At 39.3% G+C, this 23,155-nt stretch overlaps 1 protein-coding gene across 1 annotated transcript in view; it reads right to left on the reverse strand.

Moving 5' to 3' along the window:
• The window catches only part of LOC129111986 (aryl hydrocarbon receptor-like), a 50,624-nt gene that overhangs the window by 19,404 nt on the left and 8,065 nt on the right, over positions 1 to 23,155 (reverse strand). The window lies entirely within an intron of this gene.

The following is a 23,155-nucleotide window of genomic DNA, read 5'->3' on the forward strand; positions in this document are numbered from 1 at the left end:
TCGGTGTCTTAGTGACTAAGACACCGAGTCAGTCAGAAAACCAGTTGCCCAGTCAGTAAACCAGTCAGTGCACTAGTTCCATGGCCCTGAGCCCAGCCTGGCAGGCTTGCTGTAACCCTGATCGCTGACTGACAGGCCCTCTCAGCAGCGGACGGGCTCGGCCGGCAGCCATCGGAGTTGCGTGTAAAGAGTTTATTTAGACAAGAGAGCGAGAGGGAGTGAGGAGATGGGGGGACAGAGGGGGAGAGGGCTGTTCAAAGATGTTTTGTTCGGGCCTGAGGGATCATTTCTGCTGCGGAGAGGGAGGAGGGCTCACTCCTGTCAGATCTCAAGAACCAAATGAAAAGTTAGAAGACAGGAGAACCACTCCAGCTGAGCAGATCTTCTATAAACTGAGCATGTGTGTGTGTGTGTGTGTGTGTGTGTGTGCCAGATAAAGTTTACATAGCACTTTTATTCTATACACACACACACACACACTTAAACAAGTCTATACATGCATGTGTGCATAAAAATATCGTGCATGCATTAAGTTAGTTGCATGTATATATAACGTGCAAAAACATGTACAAATACACACAAACAAGTGAAAAGAAGTACACACACAAAAAAACACAACTGATGGCAGAAGTTTGTGTGTGTGTGTGTGTGTGTGTGTGTGTGTGTGTGTGTGTGTGTGTGTGTGTGTGTGTGTGTGTGTGTGTGTGTGTGTGTGTGTGGTGTCATGGACACACTATCAGTTTGATCAGAGGAGTTGGCTTGATCTAATGTCTTTTTTCTGCAGTGTGTCTGATCATGTCTGAGTGATAAGTTTCCTGACAAAGAGTTTCTCTCTTCGTCTCGTTGCTTCCTCCTCTCCCCTTCACTCCCTTTTTACTCCCCCCTTATTGAAGCAAAGCACTGGAGGTAACATCTAAACGTTACAAGAAACAGCAAGAAAAGATCAGAACATGGAAAACCAGAAGCAGAAAACCAGTCAGTAGCCCAGGAAGTTAATCAAGCAGCAAACCAGTTGATAAACCAGCAAGTTATCCATCTAGTAAGTCAGTAAACCAGTCAGCAATCCAGACAATTTATTTACATTAAACCAGTGACTCAGTCAGTAAACCAGTGACTCAGTCAGTAAACCAGTGACTCAGTCAGTAAACCAGTCAGCAATCCAGACAATTTATTTACAGTAAACCAGTGACTCAGTCAGTAAACCAGTGACTCAGTCAGTAAACCAGTCAGTAATCCAGACAATTTATTTACAGTAAACCAGTGACTCAGTCAGTAAACCAGTCAGCAATCCAGCCAATCAATTAGAGCACAAATCCATGTAGTCTGCCAGTAAACCAGTCAGTCTGCCAGTAAACCAGTCAGCAATCAAGTCAAACAATTATGAAAGGAAACCAGTGATTAAACCAGTAAAGCAGTCACTAATCCAGCAAATTGATTAGTCACTAAAACAGTAGAACCAGTCAGTAATCAAGTTCATCAAATAACAAGTAACTAATTAAATAACATGATTTTTTTTAATATATATATATATATATATATATATATATATATATATATATTATATATATATATACGTATATATATATATAGACGTGTTGGAGAAGTCTTTAGCTCTGTTCGCTCTGAAGGAGCGGCGCCCTCTTCCTGTCTAAAAACAGACACCGACAGCTGATTCTCAGCGATTCATAAACACTTCACATTTATCATCAACATAAACCTCAGGGGCCACTTTAAGGAGGTTTTTCCCGTTACGTTCTGAGCTGATGCATCACTTCTTAAAAAACCTGGTGAATCAGAGGAAAACCCAGCCGACCTCAGCAGCTTCCTGCCCAGCGCTCGGCGGCGGGCGGTGAAACCCCAAAGGAGCTTCCGCAAAATGACACCATCGACGCCGTGATTCAGCTTTCCCCCCCGCTTTCACCTGCTACAGACAATCAGTAATATTTAAGGTGGACCGAAAAATGATTAAGAGTCTTCTTCTGCTACTTACAGCAAGAAAGATGGACGTCTTGCAGCTGTTTCCGATTGAGAAAAGTCATCATGTAGGTGATTGTTTTTCAGTCAATTGTTTAATTAGTCTGAATTTAGGGGCCGATTTTTATAAATTGAAGATGTATTTTGAAAACTGTGGAGTGTAAGGATGTTAATTACTTAAATCTTGAGGGAGTTTTTGACATTTTGGGGGTCATTAAGAAGCTTAAATTGCTTTATTTTGTTAACTTTCCGGTTTAACAGGAGCTCCTTTAAAACAACATCAAGTCAGGCTCATAATGTAAATCTGCCTCCTGCGCCTTTAAATCCCTCAAACGAGCCAATTTCTTTTCATAGGCTAGGATGCCATGTGTTGCGGGTGCCACGAGGCGGAAGTGGTAGAACTTGGCTGCCACTGTGGTGAAACACACACACCCACACACACACACACACTCTATGTAAATGCTGGTGACGGTTCATTATTTCCATCGACGCTGGGCGGTTTGATTAAGAGATATAAAGCAGGTTCAATTCTGAAGGACGTGGAGCCTTCTGAGCAGAAAAACGTGATCAAAACGTCCAGAAAAAATACACAAATCATATCACAAAACACTTTAAAGGGATTGTTGTATGAGTTTGGAGATATTATGCTACTTTAAAACAAAAAAAAAACAGACAGTAAATGACTTTCATCCATCACTGCACAGCTTTAACTTGAAAACTGAGCCTGTGTGATCGCCTAAACGAAGGCGGAGATTCTGAATTTATTGCACTTTAAAAGCAATTTGCCCCGAAGTACAAACGGAGTCTTTAACAGAACAGATGAAGTGTGGAGTGAAAGACTTGGGCTGGATGTTTCAGTGGAGGAGTAACGGCACAAAGAAACCCCCGGAATGATTAAAAGATTTTGTTTCACAATCAAATCCAGACTGTACACCTGTGAACACAAAGACCATATTTGTCTCTTATTAAATATAAGATATCATCCACCTCCGATCACAGCTGGACGAGAACAGTCTGGAATCCTGAAACAAGACACTTAAAAATAATTGAATCTCAGCTTTTCCAGAGAATTTGATTAAGTCTGAAAATATAAAATGTCTGTTTTTGATCTGAACTGTTGCCGTTGTTTTCTACATATTTTCATTTATGGATAAACTAAAACAAAATATGCACTGATTCAATTTGCAAAGTGACAATTCTTCTGCATAATGCAAAACAGAAAAAGAAAATAAATAAAGTTACTGTCAATAAGACGTGTGCAGCGAAAGCAAAACAGCTGATAATCTGTATTTCTGCACAAAACAATATAATAAATGTTATTATATATGAATAATGCTCTCGGTGAGTTTCATGTGAAAGTGTTCACCCTCCAGAGAAAAGAATCTTTATCTAAATAAATCAGTAAATCTTTTCAGTGAATGCAGTGAAACAGGTCGGGTCGGTTTGTTCCAGCACATCTGCAGGAATGTTACTCAAAGTACTTTCTACTACTACTACTACAACTACTACTACTACTACTGCCAATGCAATGACACCGAGTACTTCCTGCAGCACGGAGTCAATAATGTGTGCTAAAAAAATCCTCTCCTTCAGATTTATCTCACTCCAGGTTTGTTTTCAGAGTCCACAGCTCATATTTCATATCGACTGGGTTTACATGTACACAAAAATACCAAGTCAGCTGTGGAGAAATCAGGTTACACATGTAATCGGATAACGCGTTTACTCTGCAGTCGCCACCCGGGGCGGATAAATATTTGCAGGGCTCTTGAACGCCTCATGCACGGCTCTCTCAGGCGTGGAGTTTATTTTGATTCTTTGAAAAAGATGTCGAACGCAACGCGAGAGGAAAAGATTTCACGTTGAAAATCACAGCTGCGTACTTTATATTATTAGTAAGTGTTTTAGTTTTAATTGGACTGCAGTCTTTTTTCTGCACATGCATACAAGCAGATCAGAAACCCACAGAGATCGACAACAGATAGCCGTCTGTTTAAATGTAGATACAGAATACATGTGTGATAATTTGTGCAAGCGTGCAAAAAAAGGATTTTAAAACATTAAAGCTACTGATGGTAAATTTAAAAAAGGGTCAAACTGGATGTTGAAGGGTTCAAAACTCATAAAAAAGCAGCTCTATCGTTCAAAACTCAACAGGACGACTTTAAACCACAATTATACACACAAAGGAATGGAAGAAATACGAAAACATATGTGATTAGAATGTGATAAAATATATAAATATTAGTAAAATAGAAGGAAAAAAACAAAACTACTAAATTTGGGGTAGATTTTAACATTTTTTAATTAATAAAATGCAATTTTCTGAACATGATGTACTTCCTGTTCCTGTTTCCACCTTGAGTAGCTTAAGGTTGATAAAAGTAGGTTATATATTCTGTATTTGTTTTTTTTTAATTTAAACTCACATCTGTATATGTTTTGTGGCAAAACTATTCTGTTAAACATAAATACTCTCTCCATCAAAATTTTAAATCATATTTTGTGGATTTCAACGAGTTTAAATGATAACACTGCTTTCACATTCAACCACAAATGGGAGTTTTATACCAAAATACAAGAAAATACATATTTTGTGGGTTTTTTTTTTGGTATTTTCTCTTAAAATGTCACAGACAACTGACAGGAAAACAGATTTTCCATTTCTCTGCGGCTTTTAAAAAGAGACAGAATCACAAAGTTACATTGTGAAGTGGAAACTATGAAGAAACTGAATCATCTGAAGAGAAGAGACACCTTTTATTTCTGCCAGACTCTGCTGACATCAAAGTCAAACTAAATGCCCCGAAGCTTCGAGCTATCTTCACTCCAAACGGTATCACTCAGATGTTTTCTTTAATTATTATTGAGCAACAGACATCGGGCATCCATTTTCTTTTTCCTAAATAGATTTATAGTGTTTAGGAACGAAACTCCTCCAACGTAAACTCCAGGTCGGCCTCGCCACAGAACCTAAACAGTCCAAAGTGGGACCGGAGGCAGCGACGGAGCCTCTGGATGGCATCAACTCAGAAATTAGGCTTAGGGAATCTCCAGCCGAGCGTGACTTTGCGGCCGTACTGTCAGTAAACACCGGTGGCCGACAAAAAGAGAAATGAAAAGAACGTTTTCTGGCCGGCAGGAACGTTTGTTTTCCATCAGCAAGTCTTTGGAGAAAAAATGGCGTCTTTACGTCACGGAGACCGCAACGGAAAGAAGTCTCTGAGTCTTCACTGTGGCATCCTCCAGGGATTTCATTTGTTTTTTATTTATCTCTCTGTGAATTTCTCAGGGTTTTTCTTTTATTTGTGCAAAAACTCAAAATATTCAATAGAAAAAACCACAGAAAAGCATAAAATCCTCACATTTGAGAAGCTGTAACGAGGATGTTTTTGCGTAATAATGTCTTGTTTTTTCTAAACTTAAATCTTTACGTTAGAAACACCAACATCAAGGCTTTTTTGAGAATATGTCCTCCCAGTCCGACACACACTCACACTCACACTCACACACACACACACACACACACACACACACACACACACACACACACACACACACACACACACACACACACACACGCAGCCGTGTTACTCCTTCTCTCTGCATTTATTCATAAGAATTCACCCTCTGGCTCTGTTTTATGTTTTTTGTTCTGATTACTTTCATCTTTTCTTCCTTTGGCTGTGAAACACTTTGTGGTTATGAAGTTTGTTCAGATACTGTCAGCAGACTGGTGATTTACATTTGAATAGCTCTCACAAGAGCTTATCCATTAAACTCTGAATAATGCCAAGGAAGTTGTGTTTAGTTAGTCCTTGATGATATTAAACTAATATACTTGTTTTTAGGGCTGTTGATTTAACAAAAGAAAAGCTTTTAATACATGATTTGTTATTTTCTTTCACAATAACTTGATTCATTGTGCCTTTTTTGCTTTATAAGACCCAATTGCTGCTGGACTTCATGATACAGCTTTTTAATTATCCATTTTTTCTGGGATTTTTGGACATTTTTTATGATACTTTGTCAAAATGAACCCATTTTCTGCAGCAGATTTACGACCACTGAAGCTTAAATCCAAGATAAATCACGCATTATCTTTTTTGGAAACGTATCAACATGCTTGACTTTAAAACAGCTGTTTAAATTAGTTATCAAGGTGTTAAAAATCTAATATGAGACACTTGATCTGTTCGTCTGAGGCCGGGAATCTCTCGCCTCCCCTCCCGGCTTCAGGAGGAGGAGGGCCGCTTGGCTCCTAAATATAAACTCCGCACACGGCTAAAAATAATTTGGCAGAGAACGCTGATGGCTTCAAGAGCTCCGTCAGCTGCTGCTCCACCAAGCCCAAAAGGAAACACATGATAAAGTACCTTAAAGGCTAAAGCTGGCCCTGCAGCACCGAGGGTTTAAATCTACAATAACTAGTTCTGTAGTTTTCTTTTAATAAAAGTTTTTCTTGAGTGAGTCCTTTTGACCTCTGACCTCCATGTGAGTGTGTTTTCTATATTTAGACAGTAAAATAAAAAAAGAAAACTGCACTTCAGTGGAAAGTTATATGATTTTAAGACTCAATCCAGGAGACTTTTTTGTCGTTGTTACTTCTACTCATCTTTAATCAACATATATTCTGCAAAAATCCCACAAATGTTCAATTAATTTCCTTCTCCAGGGACATATTTTGCAGCGTCATACCGTCAAACTAACGTAGAATCCTGAATGAACTGTTGTGCACAGTTTATTTTAACATGTGCTTTGTCTCCTGGAGGACATGAACGGGTTAAAGCAGCGTCTCTGCAGCGCGTAGAGCGATTACACAACCGTGGCCATTGTATTGGTGTTCGGGCCCCGCGGCGAGGAAGGCCAGTTTGCCGACATGTCTGAACCAGCTGTGAGAGGAGGATCCTCTTTCATCTGCAGGAGTTTAAGAATGTAAACAAGACAAAAAACGGGACAGAGGCCGAAAGATCTGCTCCGGGAACACCAGACGTGAGCTCATTCTTTTAAATAGAGTTGAACATAATGCAGAAAACACCCGGAGCTACTTTCATCTGGCAGCAAGTCAAACTGTAAAATAAAAAGTGGTGGAAAACGCACAAGCTGACCTCTTTAAACGTCCCGTTTAGACGCTGAAACCAAAGAATGGTGCCTGTTTTTGTGAAGATTATTAACAAATTACAAGAAGGGTTGCTGGAAAATGCAAGAAACATTCGGAGTAACGGTTTGTGGGATATCATACGAACTGTTGCAAAAAGTTACACTTTCAATTACTGATTTTGCTTAAATCTGTTTCTGTTTGCTTTGGGACAAATATGATTTTAGTGATGATCCAAACGTGTTGATTTTATCCGTCTTTGTTATCCGTTTGTGTGTGTGTGTGTGTGTGTGTTTTACGGTTTTAATTTCCAGACTGAAACTCTGGGAAAATGCTGGTTTACTGTTGAGACTCACCTGATCAATAGGTCGATCGACAGTAAAATAATAACTGTAATTTACATACAAAGTGAAATAGTTCTGTTCCTGCAGCTTCTATCTGTTAATGACATATCTTTTTTGACTTTTTAAAGATGTCAATCATAATCATAGACTGAAAAATGTAGCGATAATTCAAAATAGAAATTGCATTTTGACCAATAATGAAAATATAAGTCAGTTGCAAACCCTTAGAGGTCTCACTCGCTCATTTTCCCAACAAGCTTAGTCACATCCAGACGAATACAAACCAATGACTCTGCAGCTGAAAAATGTCAACTGACATCGGGACGAATCATTTTAATGAGAAACTGTGAAAACATTCAGTTGTGGACGTTAAAAGTTAAAGTGGAAACAGATTAGGCTCAAAGTAAAACTAACGAGTTGTGAAACTCTTGCATGATCTCTATTACGATAAAAGCGGCGCCCAATCTTCTCGCCATCTTCCTTCACACCTCTCTGCTGGAGGGGGACACTTATTTAGTCTCTCGCTTCTCTGGCGTCCGATCACAGCGAACTAAGAACCAAACAAGAAGATGGTGATGCAAGATTCTACTTCAAACCCTCTCGTCCTCCCCTTGTGGCACATTTCCCCATCTTTGATTTTAGAGATTAAAAATATTCCCAGAAACGGCCGCAGAGACAGCTGGGAAACGTGGGAGGTTTGGGGGGGGGATCTGCTCTGACAAGCTTTTTCTTTATCATGCTTTGGCTTCAAGTGACTCTGAAGAAAAGACAAGAAAAAGTAGATGTAGATTACAGCGTCGTGAAGTTTATCACCAGTACAATCTGTGTCGCAGCAGATCGAAGTCTGCAGAGATAAAAAATAATAAAGTCGGAGACGATGACCAAACAAACAGCTAAGTTTAACTTGTTTCTGCTGTGTTTTGCGTTAAAAATCACATTTATTGAGCTTTAAATGTACACAAAGACACACTTTGGGTCAATAATGCAATGTTGCAAAACCCAGTACCAAGTGGTGGTAAACAACTGGTTTATAACTTATATGTATGCCTGTAATTCATTAATCTTTGATGGACATTTGCCACAGTTCAGTTTGTGAAAGTTCAGCTTGTGTCAAGCACTTTATTATATCAGAGCGTCACTTTATTATATCAGAGCGTCACTTTATTATATTAGAGTGTCTTTAAATGCATATCCTCACAAAAGAAGATGAAAAGCATTATTATTTTTGGATCATAAACTGACTCGAAGCCAGACGCAGACGAGAGGAAACTTAAGTGAGAGAGATTTAATTACGTTTCCTCAGAGTCTATAATTACAAATAAATTGTTGCTGAAGAATTTTTACATTTTTTGCAGTCAATTCCTGATGACTCAGCAAAAGATCAGCTCAGCTCCTGCTGCAGATATCACACAGCAGATCAAGTTCCTGCTGCACTGAGCCGTCTTTTTGCACTCTGGCAGCTTCTCCTTTCCTTAATGACACCCCCCACACACACACACACACACTTGCCTGGCTATGTAAACTCTCATTCATAAGGACGGAGGCGGGGCTCGAGAGGCTGCCAGTAATTTTCCACCAAACTCACTTCCCTGTCATTAAAAACGACGAAGCCGCTGCAGCTCCAGACGTGCAGCAGCACACATTCAATACTCCAGTACTCTGTGAAATCCTCCACAGGACCACGGTTTGGTTTTGCATCAGAGGATGCAACAGGTGGACGGATCAGTGCAGCTGGAGCTTACAGAGAAAAGTCAAACCGTACAGATCAGCATAATTCTACACATGGTGAGGGAGGATTTACGGCCGTGAGGAGAGGCGTGTGAAAACACACACATGTGGCGACGCCGACAGCTGCTGATTTCCTCCTTTCAAGACATTTGAGGATTAAAAACGTGCCCTTTGACCTTAAATCACAGAGTGTGGATGCAGGAGATACTCTTTATATATCAGAGTCAGCAAAGCTGCAAAACGCAAACGATTACCGATGCTTTCAGAGCACGGCTTTAGACTCAACATCACGCCTCACGCTCCAAATAATGTGGAGGCAACGGCTTAAACAACATCCACACAAATCGTTTAAGTCACTTTCAAGCAAAAAAGAAAGAAAATAAATCATCTTAATTGTCTTAAGAGAATATCTATAGTTTTTTTAGAAACAAAGCATTTAAAGACAGTAACTTGATCTTCAGGAAACTTTGAATTGATTAGATTAGCTAAAGTTGAATTCATTTTTCTGTCTACTTGTGCCCGAGCATCTCACTTCTACTCAGCCTCTCTTGTGAATGTTTGAAATAAATATTCTATGATGTGTTTCTATCACTTTGCCTTCACAAACATTCACAGTAAAGTTGTTTGTTTTTGTCACTTGGCCGCGTTTTTCCTTCAGCTAATAAAAGACGACTTGGGGAAGACGGATTCAATAAATAAAGTTAAAAACAAGGTTCATAAAGGAAGTACATCCACAAAGTATCTGTTAGCACATCAATCATAAAGGAGCCGCTATGAATCACACAAAATATTGGTAAAACGTGTGTCTGCAGATAATTTGGCATAGCAGAAATATTTAGTGGCTTTTCCTCTATTTTTAACTATTATTATTATGTCTTTTTTTAAAGCTTTTATGCTGCAAATAATGTGTAGCATTATGTAAAATAAGCTCAAAGGTGTTTGACTTTTAACGAGTGACGACATCTTTGTGCAAACGTGCGTTAATTAAACTGATTTAAAATCTATAAATACAACAATCGTTTACAAGAAATAATCAATATTCCACTTTTTTGTAGTTTATATTAAGAGGTAGTCGGACATCAACAACTAAAAAATAAAAAAATGTAATAAAAACGTTTCACAAAGCAAAATAAGCTTTTGATTTATGGTCTTGGCTGCAGCTCCTCGTTATATAGAAGTCTCGTCTGTCATCGGGTAATCTAATGAAACGAGATGCTAACTCTGACCGACACATCGGGCTCCATGGAGGAGGAAGTGAAGTCAGGAAGCAGCTTGTTCCTCTGAGGAAAGTGAGATCATGACAGCTCAGTAACGGTATCCTGACTCTGGGAACGTCCGCGCTGGAAACACTCGGCACAGAAAGAAGATCGGGACTTTAACTTGACCTTAAATAACATCTTTCTTTTTCTTTTAGAGCTAAAAAAAAAAAAACTTAGTTATCGGAACAATCTGTTCTGGATCTTTTGGTCATATTTCATGATCTTCATCATCAGCAGGAGTGTGAGCTTGTTACTCAGAAAATATTCTTTATTTTTTTGTGCAGATAAAAGCGATATGATGCGACTGATAAGACGGATCTGGATGCGTCGAATCTTCCTGTGAAATGAGTCACTAGATGACGTTTTTAACAGCTGACTCACTATTTAAAGATATGTTCTTATCCTGAGAAGGTAAATACTAAGTTGGTCTTTATTTCCTCTAATGCAGGAAGCTGTGGTCATTAGTTTTAAAGTTGTTAAGAGTGAGTCAACAAAGTGTGACTTTCTTACACAAAGTCTAACTCCTACATCATTTTGCAGAATGTTTCTAACTGATAAGGAACTTAAAAGTAGCAAAGAATATCCCTTAGTTATGAATAAAGAGGATTTTCTTTTAGCTCTTTCGAGTTTCCTCGTTCTTCTTTGCTCCGTTAATCTAAAAACTTAAACATCAAGCTGCATGCATCGGGAAAAGTCTGCACCATAATCTGAGGCTGATTTCAATAATTAGCTGCAGCTCTGGAGAGAAATCCAGCAGGGTTTTGAAGCTTTTTGTCTTTCACAACTTTTGCTTCATCTTTAGTCTCTACTTGAATCAAACTAGGGCAAAGAGGCATGCAGGCTTAAAGCACATATTATTATTAACTTATGTTCAATAATTATGCCTGTGTTTTGGTCTAATCCCGGCACGTTCAGCCCCGTTTGGCCCCGGCGGTGGCTGGATCAGAGGTTAGCAGACACCTTTTCTCTCAACCACGACTTCGCCCCCGGGCGCTTCCTCCCGCCCCGACTTCCTCTGACAAACATTACTTCCTGTTAGACACAGAGGAGAGATTAGTCGACGGGTTTTACAGGTTTTCCCGAAGCACGTGGAGCTCGGCGAGCAGGGCCAACAGCACACGCTGCTTTTTATTAAACTTTGGCCGTTGTGTTGTCTCACAGAGAGGACAGAAAGCCTCTGCTGGGTTTCAGTACGCGGAGGCTTTAGGTGAAAGGTGCTCTGTGGTTTGGGATTCGTAATTTCAATACAAACGTACACACACACACACGTACACACACACGTACACACACGTACACACACGTCGGTTAAGGTTCAAGCTTTTCAGAGCTGAAGAGAAAAAGCTTAAATTGCATTTATTGTTTTCTAACTTGAACCATATTTTCCAGCAGAATGACGGAGCTTCTGCGCCTCATTTAGTCTAAATGTGTAAATCTGGTGTTGAATAAACCATGAAGCACAGAGGAAACTTGTTTGCTTTTACTAATCAGCTCCTCCTGTCTCACTGAAGGGAGGTGTGTGGATCTTTTACTGACAGCTGCTTTTCTTGTGACCATCACACCAACAAAAGTTTCATTCCAGGTGTGTTTGTTGTTCGGCTGTTTGTATTTCACCTGGGCTGAACTGGTAGTGCTCCTTCTCATCCCTCCTGCAGCAGTTAGTCACTACAAAGCCAACCTGTCAGGTGCCTAACACAAAGCAACCCACTGAATTCTGGGTACAAAAAACAGAGTAAGCGTTTAGTCACCCAGATGAAAAGAGAAGGCCGCTGTTTCATTGTTTGCCAGCTTTATGATGCATGAGAGGAACACATAAACAACATCGTGGCATGGAAAACAAAGTGTGCCTACCGGTAAGAGATGATGTCACTGATAGGAACGAGGGATACGCTGATGAAAAGAGTCGGGCATGTGCGATTGATTAGGAGAGCTGGAGTGAACTCTACAGACATCAGCAGTCACTGTGTAAGTTTATTTATAAGAAACTCATATTCTGATGTATTCCTGGACTCAGTTATTTATAAAACATCAGGCGGTTATTGTTAAAGCTGCACTCCAAAGAGACGAGAGAGAAAAGGGTTCAGAGGACTCCATTACCCAGAGTTCCAGGGTTAGACGGCACCACATGAATAAATATTTAAAACTTGTGTAACGCGTAAATCACGAGAGAGGAAACATAAACAGGAAGTTAAATTAACAGATGTAAGTATTTGTTTTGTTTGCATTCTTTTTTTATAATGCAAGTATGCAAAAAATAGATAAATGACAAAATAGTGCAGAAGCATACCATAATGACCCTACTTTAGGGGCGATGAAATTCAGACTGCTGTCAGTGTTTTTTTCTTATTAATTAATAATAATAATACTAACTTTATTTATGTAGCACATTTAAAAAATAGCCTACAAAGTGCTTTGACAGTCAAAGCAAACAAAAGCAAGGCAATATAACAACAGAAATCCAATAAAAGATTTAATAATCTGGCAAATTCGTTACTTTTTAATCTGCGAGAATTTCCAAGTTTCTTTTCCAAGAAATGTACAACTTTAATCTTGCAAATTTTAGTTTTTAAATTATTATTTTTAACCTACTAATACGCCACCGTACTCTCTTCAAAGCACATGACATGCGTCGAACAAACTATATGACCAAGTATCAACAACATTTTCAACCACATCACTATTGTTTACAATCCTGAATCCGTTTCAGTGTTTGAAAACTGAAACGATAAATCACCGTCGCATCGGGTCCATACAGGAACCGGATCTTTACGTGTGAAGTTCAATAAATAAAAGGCAGAGAAGAAGAATGCTTTTGTTCATGGCAGCCGATTAAAAGTGAATCCTAGTGACAAAGAGAGGCATGTGAAATACCACACACACACACACACACACACACACACACACACACACACACACACACACCAAATGCCTGAGCAGGTTTCTACACGACCGCCATTTTTGCTGTGTTTTGACTGCGATCCTCCTCTCAGAGGGTCTGCAGGTCCGATGTTATCACACCGGAGACCTCCGAGACCTCCGAGACCTCCCTCAGTCCAGAATAAAGTCTGTCCTCTTCATTACTACGAACCCAAATCAGAAAATCATTGATCCCTTCCACATTTCTGCTCTCTGATTGGCTCATTCGTCACATTGCTCCTCCATTGTGTCGACAGAACCGGTTTGTTGCTCCCTCTGTTGGACTTTTTGTCTCTGCTGCCAATAAAAATATTGATACTGGTGTTTCTCTGTCTTTTCTTCGCCTTCTTCCTCTTCATTGTTAAGTGGATACACTGGATAAAGACTAAACAATGGATGCAACAACACAGAATAACTTTCACTGGAGCCAAAAATAGCACCAAACTTTATTCATTTATATTAATAAACCTAGTCTAAAAAGTCCCAGATTTCAAGCCAAACATCAGCCAAAAAAACCAATATATTATTATTTTTTTATGTCATTAGCAAACCAGCAGATAGATATTTAAACGATTAATCTATTATTAAATGTGTTCAGGTCAATTCAAGAATGAGAAGAAGAGGAAATATATATAAAAGAAACAGAGCAGTGACGGTTTATTTAAAAAGACAATAGTGGGGCCAAGCCCAAATACTGTGACAACGTGCCAGCTGTCCAAAAATGAAGTTATTGTCGTGTTGATGAGCAAGGAAATGTTTCTTCTGCATCTCTAAAAGTCCCTAACATTCCAGGTGTTCTCTAACCAGCATAACTCCTTTGATTTGAGACAAAAAAAATAGATCTTTAGCTCTGATTTAGCTCCACAGCAGCTCTTTAGATCGCCTTGTTTAGTTTTTGCCTCAGGACGTGTTCAGGTTCCACCGAACGCCGTTAAAGCGGGCATCTGTTTCCTGGCTGCGGTTAGAGGGAGAACGGAGTCCTGCCAAGCTGTGAATCGGCAGCAGGACCTCTACATGAACATCGTTGCCGTGTGCAAAACCTCAGCAAGTGACCGCAACGGGGGGGGGGGGAATGCCAGCACCGGTTTGTGTCTGTCAACGCCTCGTATCAGAGCTGTCACTCAAACGGCAGGAAAGGAAAGCAGAAGAGGGTGAAGACGTTGAGGCAAAGCAGGGACAGCGTGTTCGAAACGAAAGAAGACACTCCCATGATTCCTGTCTCATGGCTGGAGAGAATCACACTTCTTTTGCACATGTGCTGCATGATCGTTTTTTATATCGAAATCTAAAAAGCAGGGCCGATCTGAGACGTAGTTCAGGTGAATTTGAGGGTTTAAGCCTCTGAACCACAAGCACAACCGGGGCGTTTCTTGTTCCTGTCACATTTCTTCTCCGTGGTCTTTGAGTTTCTCTACAATATAAAAGTCCTGCTCCTCTGTGGAAACAGAACAATCATGACTAGAAGTAGAGAGAAATGTATTGAGTGAAGAATAACATAGTTAAAATGACATAAATCATAAAAAAACAGAATTTAGTTAAAGTAAACGGTTTATTTGGGGCCAAATAAAACACTTCTAAAAAAATATTTTTGATGAAATATCACAATTCTAAGCTTCTTTTTTGCTGCTTTTTCTGACTGAAGCAATCGTCACACTTGATGTGTTCAAAGACCGTCGGAAAGATGAAAATTCTACAAATCAATCTCCACTAAAAGTCCACTGACTATCAGTTTCTGGAGCTTTTGAGCACATAAAGCTTGATTTGCCTGTAAATGCTGTTACTCTTTACAGCAAGGTGGCCGCTTGACCTTTGCACAGGGCTTCGTCCTTGACCATGAGAGAGGTCAGAGGTCACGAGGGTTCAGATAGAGAAAGCTCGGCTTCAATCTGCCGGGAAAAACTCACTGTGCGACTGGAAACACATCTGGAAAAAGCATGGAGGACGAGGGGGGGTGTGCAAGAAAAAATACTGAATGTGTAACAAAGAGAAAAGTGTACATGCATGAGTATTTGTGTGTGTGTGTGTGTGTGTGTGTGTGTGTGTGTGTGTGTGTGTGTGTGTGTGTGTGTGTGTGTGTGTGTGTGTGTGTGTGTGTGTGTGTGTGTGTGTGCTTCCTGAGGCCCAGCAGAGGAGGGAAGTTCAGCCGAGCTATGATAAGACCACAAATTACGGCTCTCCACAGCCAGAACGCTCCTCTGCCTCGACTGCAGCACGACGAGGTCTGGAGACAGAAAACTAACGTCCACTCTGGAAGAATGTGGCGACCTCAAATCAATCAGCCTCATCAGAAAGTTTTACGGAATTATTTCATTGATTAACAGAAAAGAGAAGAGAAGACGTGGTCTCATAAGCTGCGTCTTTACATTCAGCATTTCTTCAGGCGGTGCAGCAACTGTTCTCTCATTTCTTGTGAAATACATCATCCTTCGCCTTCACTTCCGTCATCAACACCGTCTCTTTTATTATCCATTGTCATGTCAGCCAAGTAAACAAATGATTCAACGGAAAGAAAGAAGTATTGTCTTCATTTTAAATGACGTTGACACAAGCAGTTAGATTCCTGCACAGTCAATGTGTGTCTTTGTGGCCATTTTACGTCTTTATTTGGCTTATTTTAAACTTTTTGTGGCAGTTTTGCATCGCTTTGTTGTCATTTTGTGTCTTGTGGTTGTTGTGCATCTTTTGGTAGCCATTTTGCATCTCTTAGTGCTTGTTATGCATCTTTTTGCATTCTATTGCATTCGTGTTTTCGGTCTCTTTGTGGTTGTTTTACATTTTTTGTATTCACTTTACATCTCTTTGCAGTTTTATGCAGCTCTTTGTGGTCATTTTGCATATTTTTCTGGCAGTTTTGAGTGTTTTTGTAGTAATGTTGAGTCCCTTTGCAGTCATTTACGTGTTTATGTGGTCATTTAACATCTTAATGTGGCTGTTTTGCATCTTTATGTAGTTGTTTTGCATCTTTAAGATAAGATAATCCTTTATTAGTCCCGCAGCGGTGAAATTTGCAATATGTGGTTGTTTTGCATCTTTTTGTAGTCATCTTTATGACCTTGTTGTGTGTTTCTTTATGGATGTTTTTTCTTTATAAAGGCAATTTGTGTCTCTTTGTGTTTTTTTTGCATCTTTTTGTGGTTGTTTTGCATCTCTTAGTGCTTGTTTTGTGTTTCTTTACGGATGTTTTGTCTTCTTAAGTCAATTTCTGTGTTTTTTTTATTTATTTTGCATCTTTTTGTGTCTCTTTGTTGGTGTTTTACATTTTTTTTGTGCACAGGAAGCCTTTTCAGTAATCCATCCATGGTTGATGTTTGTTTTTATACTGTAATTATGAACAATAGTCGAACTAATGTGTATTTAAAAATATTTCCAGCACCAGGCCGACAGAACATGTTAAGTTCTGTATGACTGCTTATAAGAAAAGTTTTTAAAAGTTTATCCCAGTTTGTTGTAAGAGACAGAAAGACAGACAGATACTGAGGATAAAAACAGATCTGTGTCTGAAGATGAGGGAGGTCTGGTTCAGAAAGTGTTGAACAATGGCGGCGTTGTGAGCGGCGGCCATGGGATCGAACCCCCGGGTGTTTCCCATCGGCCCGTCTGCCCCCGTCTTGCGGCATCGGGACAGACGGAGGACGAGAGGACGGACAGAGCGCTCCTTTCTCAGCCACATCCTGCTGGAGCGACACGCCGGCCTGGCCTTCCCATGAGCCTTTACACTGCCGGGGTCGTCTTTGTTCAGTGAGAGGCATGCTGGGAAATTCACCATCAGACTCTGACTGGTGTGTTTGGTAACGGCGCAGTCACAATGAGGGATTCACCGAGGAGGCAGACACTGAGAGCGTCTTTATGTTTCACAAATGGACTCTTCTTCTGTCTCTGAATGAATGTCGGCTCAGATTGGACTCTTTGATCTGATAGTTTCTGCTTTAAATCAAATTTTAAACTATTTTAACGAGGCAAAGTTTTTTTTTTTTGGACTTTTTTGGAATAAGAAACATTCATCTTCTTAACAGTAACATAAAAAAAGACAGAGGACATTGGTGTAGCAAATACTTTAAGGTATTAGTACATGTTTTATCACGTTATGGAAACTGGAAAACTGTTTGTCTTGGTGCAAAAGTGTCCTGATAATCAGACTAAAAAACCCGCTCTGATTGGCCTTGATTTTAGATTTTGCAGCATTGCTTTGTGACAAAAAATGTCTTAATAATATTTAACCAATGAACCTTTTCTGTGCTAGAAAGTGACAGTTGCAGATATGTTTTAAAGCTACTTTAATGCTCTTTGTCAGGAATCTATCCATCCATTCGGAGGTCTTATTGTACTCTAAAACCGTTACGTTACGTCGTTTAGCTGATATATATATATATTTTTCCAGTCTTTCTCATGCAGATAAAAGGGTTGGCTTGTGTTTAAATGACAGAGGAGGACGCACATCTTTGTTGGACGAACACCAGGCTTTCTCAGCCCTCGGAGGTCTTGTGGTTCGTCCGAATTCCTCATGAAGAATAATCTAATTGAGAAAACTCCCGCTGGCATCGGCGTCTGGACTGCACAGAGGCCACACACAGCAGCTCAGAGCAGCGTTAACAGCCAACAAAGGAGACGTTCATGTCTGTTGCTTGGGGAAATTACAAAAGTAATGAAGATGTAGCGGTTGCTTTCTCAGCCACTATCCAGTATAATCAGTTTTAGAGCTTTACGCTGTAAATCAACATCTAAATTTGGGCTTTTTGCACATTTTGTACTTCTGCATGGAATATAAGACTATTTTCGAAGAGCAAAGGGTTGGAAAAGCTAAGTTTAGGCTCACAAGCTAAGAATATCGAAGCAGCTTCCTGTCTTAGCGCCGTTCTAACACAGTTATTTTACATAATATGGTCTACTTTCTCGAGACAAAGTAGAGAATCATCTGCATATTGTCAACATTTGTTACAATATGTTTGATGTAACAGGTTTGTATGGATACACAGGAGAAGTATTTTTTTTACTTTCGATCAATTATTGGTATCCCAACAGGGATCCAAGGATCAATTGAGGATTTTTTGTCGACTCAAAAGGAAGCGAGAGAAAACAGTCTGAATTTTCCGAAATCTTGACCTGAGCAGCTGTGTTGTGTCAGCATCGGTATCACCTTTTAAAATCACCTTGTAAAGGTTAATGTTATGGAGCTGCTGTGACACGATGTCTTTTATTTTATTGTTTTCACTATTATTTTAGACTCTCTGTCCTCGTCCTTTTATCTCGAGGTGCCCTCTCCACTTCCCTGTCTTTAAAGTCGGCCTTTTATTTGAATGTTTGAGTGCTTTATATACTTTTATATTAAATGTTTTACATTTGCTTATACAAATAAGATTTACTATCACAATTAGGGAGCAGCAAATAAAGAGAGAGGGAAATATCATTCTTAACTCACATTATGAAATAAAAATGACCTCCAGATGAGTGAAACAACGTTTTCTGCAGACAAAAGCTAACGCAGCTATAAAAGATAATGAAGAATGATGAAGAGGAGGCAGGAAATTAAGAAACAGCGAAGCAGACAGAGCCCATAACGCTCTGTGGATTCATCTCAAGGACGACGAACAAACGGGTCATTATGTAATAAAAAACTCAAAATAAACAGTAATGAGGACGTAAAAAAAGCCTCAAAGGTGGATAATCAGATGCCCCACGATGCACTTCAAATGAAGTCTGATGCATGCACTGAGAGTGCTTTGAAGCAGGAGAGAAGAGGTAGAACTGGGGGACTTTAAAGGTTTCATGAATGCGTAAAGCCCAGAGTTGTCCCGGTGCAGAGCTGCCGTGCGAACAGGCCTCCCTGCTGTAACAACAAACTGGAGTCCTGCAGCATTTGTTTGAGGCGGAGGAGCTGTGAACTTCAGACGCAAAAGAGCCGAGGGAGGAAAAGGCCGAACAGTCGAAGGAAAAGGGGCCCCGGGGTGCTGCAGGGGCCGCAACAGGAAATGGGTGGAGCTCGGCGGCAGGGAGAGTGACGGATAAGCGGCCAAGACATGAGTGGGGGGGATGGGGGAAGAAGTGTACGAATGAGTCCTCAGCAGCTTTAAGAAAAGTCTCATCCATGTCCTCTTCATGAAGCTTTTCTGATATATTAATCTCAATTATCTCCTTGATTGATAAATCTGTTCTTGAGCTCTAATAACTGTAATAATACGCTCTATTAGGTGTGTTGCAATCAAAAAGAGAATTACTGGCTGCGGGGCAAAGCTGCAAGGAGTCACACGATGATTTATTTGAATATATCCCTTCCAGAGAAACGGCGAGGATGAGATCAACGCAGATGTGCAGGTAGTCAGATTTACAGAGAAGTCTCAAATCAGCCGAATACTAAGTTAAGTGCATCCAGCAGAAACATCCAGTCTGATTATGGAGCTAGACTCTGAACGACACAGCACGCATTACGCTCTTTCCATTAAATTTAAACTCGGATTAATGTTGGAAAAGCATTTGGTAGCTGGGCGGTTACCTTTTCTTGCAAATCATCCTGTATTAATCTCCTCTACTGTTGAAAAAAAGGCAAAAACTATAAAAAATGATGTTGTCATCGACACCAGAAACTAAAAAGAAACATGTAGTGGCTTGATTACCCACTGGCGGGATTGAAAAGCTTGTTTTCTTTAAACAATTGCCAAAAAACTACACCATTTATCTTAGTAAGAAGTTGTAAAAACCGACATTGTGCTTGAACACATCATGAGTGATGAACGCTTTCATCATGAAAAGCAGCCAAAACGAGGCTTAACATTCTGATATTTTAATCTAAAACCATTTTTTTGACATGTTTGTGTTCTCTCTGCTTCTAATGATTGTTCTGTTTCCATAGAGATGCAGGATTTTTACATAAAATGTACTTCCCAAAGTTGTTAAACTATGAAACTTAACGCTAAATCCACTTAATGTGTACAGTCACTTTATTACTCTATGAACTGACTTTTTACAGTGTGTGCCTGCGTTTAAATTACATTTTTATTCTGTAAAACAGGCTGTTAAGTGGCTCTTTAAGTTAATTTTGTGTAACATCTGGATGAGCCTTGTTCAAATAATTGAAGTTATTCCTGCTGGTGCCATTGTCATATCTTTACTGTATTGTAGACCTTAACTTGCCAATTGATTATGGAACATTAGAATCATTTTTTTGGGAGATAGATGAGATGCGGAAATGTCTTGTTTTGTCTGAATAAACCCCAAAATATTAAATTAAAAAGTAAAAACAAGCAGCTAATGGAGAAGCCAGAATAAGAAATTATTTATAAAAAGTGGAATGATTATTTGATTATTAAATAATCGATGACACACATTGTTGCTGACAATGATAAAGAATAATTAAAAACTATTTTTTCTGAACCCACGACCTCGCCCCTCCCTGGCGGCGTAGTTTGATAGAAACCAGACTCCCGCCGCCGCTTCCAAATGCATTTGTTCAGCCGGCTCTAAGTGACCAGCGCCGCCAAATAATTGATGACTCCATGGCAACGGCCTCGGCTGTCTGTTTCCTTTGGCAACAGGTGGAGGATGTTGGAAGAAGAAGTCTGGATCTCGACTCTGGTTTGATGAGAACAGCTAAGAACACATTGTTTCTGCAGATGCACTCAGATTAAAGAGGCAATAACTCAGGTTTTTTACTGCAGACCGTAACATGTCTGCGGGGGGGTTGATCGGCTTGTTCGTCAATGCCAATGACTCATTGATTACCCGCCAGCGGCTGAGAATTCTGGCGAACTTTGCAGCCTGTTTCGGAAGAAAAGTCCCACTGATTCCAGCAATGGAGGCCTCGGTTTTTAGGCCAATAAAATGAACGCTAGAGCGTTTTTTATTATTCCAGTATTCAAGATCGGTGATTGATCGCCTCCTCATAAGACGCTCCTGAGGGATTAGTGCTCTGATTACCGTCTTTACTGTGGAGTCATAGGAGTGCCATTAAAAAATAATTAATCTGTAAAAGAAAAAGAAAATATTACGAGAAATAATAACATTATTTTTCATATAGTTTCACATTATTTTGTTCAATTATTGGTTATCTATATATTATTTGAAATATATAGTATAAATATGTTTTTATTTTTTGCATTTAAATTTCTCTTGTTTTTTATTTACTTACAATTATTATTAAATATTTAGTTGTATCTTTATATTTTATCTTTTTATTTATACCTTAACATTTTGTTTTGACTTAATTATTTATCTTATTTATTCTTTTACAGATTTTTGTATTATGGCACCTTTTTGGAAATAGATCAACCGTGAATCTGCAGATTTTTTACATTTCATCAATGATGCAACTTGTTGGGACTTTTGAGCATTTTAGTTATGATTCATCAACTTCATAACTTCTCCTCGATCACCTTAAATGTTTTTCTAGAAGCATAACCAAACCGTATATGTCCCGTCTGGTATTTACTGACTGCACATCAGCAGGTGTACTGTCGGCTTCACACCTTCTGTTGAAGAGGAGGTCAGCTCCAAATATACGGTGAGCCAGAAGGGCCAAATTTCACAGTCATGCACTGAATTAGCCTCTCAGACCCCCACCACCACCACCACCTCCACCCTTTACTGTAAAAACGAAGTGGCTGTCTGGATCTAATCGCAGCTATTTTCAAAAGAACAATACGAGGAAGATCGCTGCAAACTGGAATAATCACAGAAATAGCTCACTAAAACAATCTATTGAGATGAAGAAATGTGTCTTTTAAAAGGAGGTTAGAGAGCATTTGTGCTCCTACAAAGTAAATCTTTCCATAGTTATCCTTGATTTATTTTCTAGTACTTCACTGTAATTGTTTCAAGAGATTTAAAGTCACATTTGGAAAACAAAAGGAGGCTTGTCTGCTTCCAAATCATAAAAGTCTTCTACTTCCTTACACATTAATCTAAATAAAGAAAATAAGTATTTATCTTATTTTGTCTTTGCTGCAGTTAAATCTGACTCATTCCTGCTATTCAAAACACTGAACGTCAGTTTGAGTGTGAAAACATATGCGTAGGTTTGAATGTTTGAATTTGCTTGCAGTCTAGACATTTGCCCTTAACCATTTTAAATAAACGATCCACTTCCAGTGACAAATATAAACCGGTATCGGTCATCTGAACACATACAGGATGTTAGTACCAAATCTTCGGTCTGGTTAAAGGCACTTAATGAAAGTAAACCTGGTTAAAAGGAGTCTTAGAATAAACTCTGACTGGTTGAATGCATTTTAGTGGAGTTTTTACAAACCGGGTTTCTAGAAAAAGATACTAAATCTGCCTACAAATATATTCTTAATTCATAAAAACAACTAATATGACTGGGATTAACCAAAAGATGGATAATCTACAAAAAAACTTGTGGTGCAAGAGGAAATAAGAGAGTTTATTAAGACTCAAAACTGGTTTCAAAATGCCTGAAAAAGGTTTGTGCAACCGCAGAAGACCTTTTCAACTTTCAGTTGCTCGTTTGAATAATCGAAAATCCAGAAAACCTTTTTAGATGCAGCATGTTTGAAGTCCCAATTTAACTTAATCGTATTCAATACTTGCTTCCTGGCAAAATTGGCAAAATTCTACACAAAAAAAACACCAATTTGATGAAAGTGAAGAGAAAAGTAAGTGTCAGTTGCGCTCACGATGCTCCTAAATAAAGTTATAAAATATATCATACTACAAGCATACTTTCACATCCTCTCTCACACACATCTTCCTGTAAATAACTCACTGTCATGTCTAAATAAAGCTGTAAGGAACTAAAAAGTCACACACTTTTTCCTGCAACGTTAACAGCTTTTTTTTATCTTTCTCAGCGGCATCGAGACACGAGAGAAAGAAGATGAACTTCATGG

This window comes from Anoplopoma fimbria, chromosome 22 (genome assembly GCF_027596085.1).
Source record: "Anoplopoma fimbria isolate UVic2021 breed Golden Eagle Sablefish chromosome 22, Afim_UVic_2022, whole genome shotgun sequence".
Classification (NCBI taxonomy): domain Eukaryota; kingdom Metazoa; phylum Chordata; class Actinopteri; order Perciformes; family Anoplopomatidae; genus Anoplopoma; species Anoplopoma fimbria.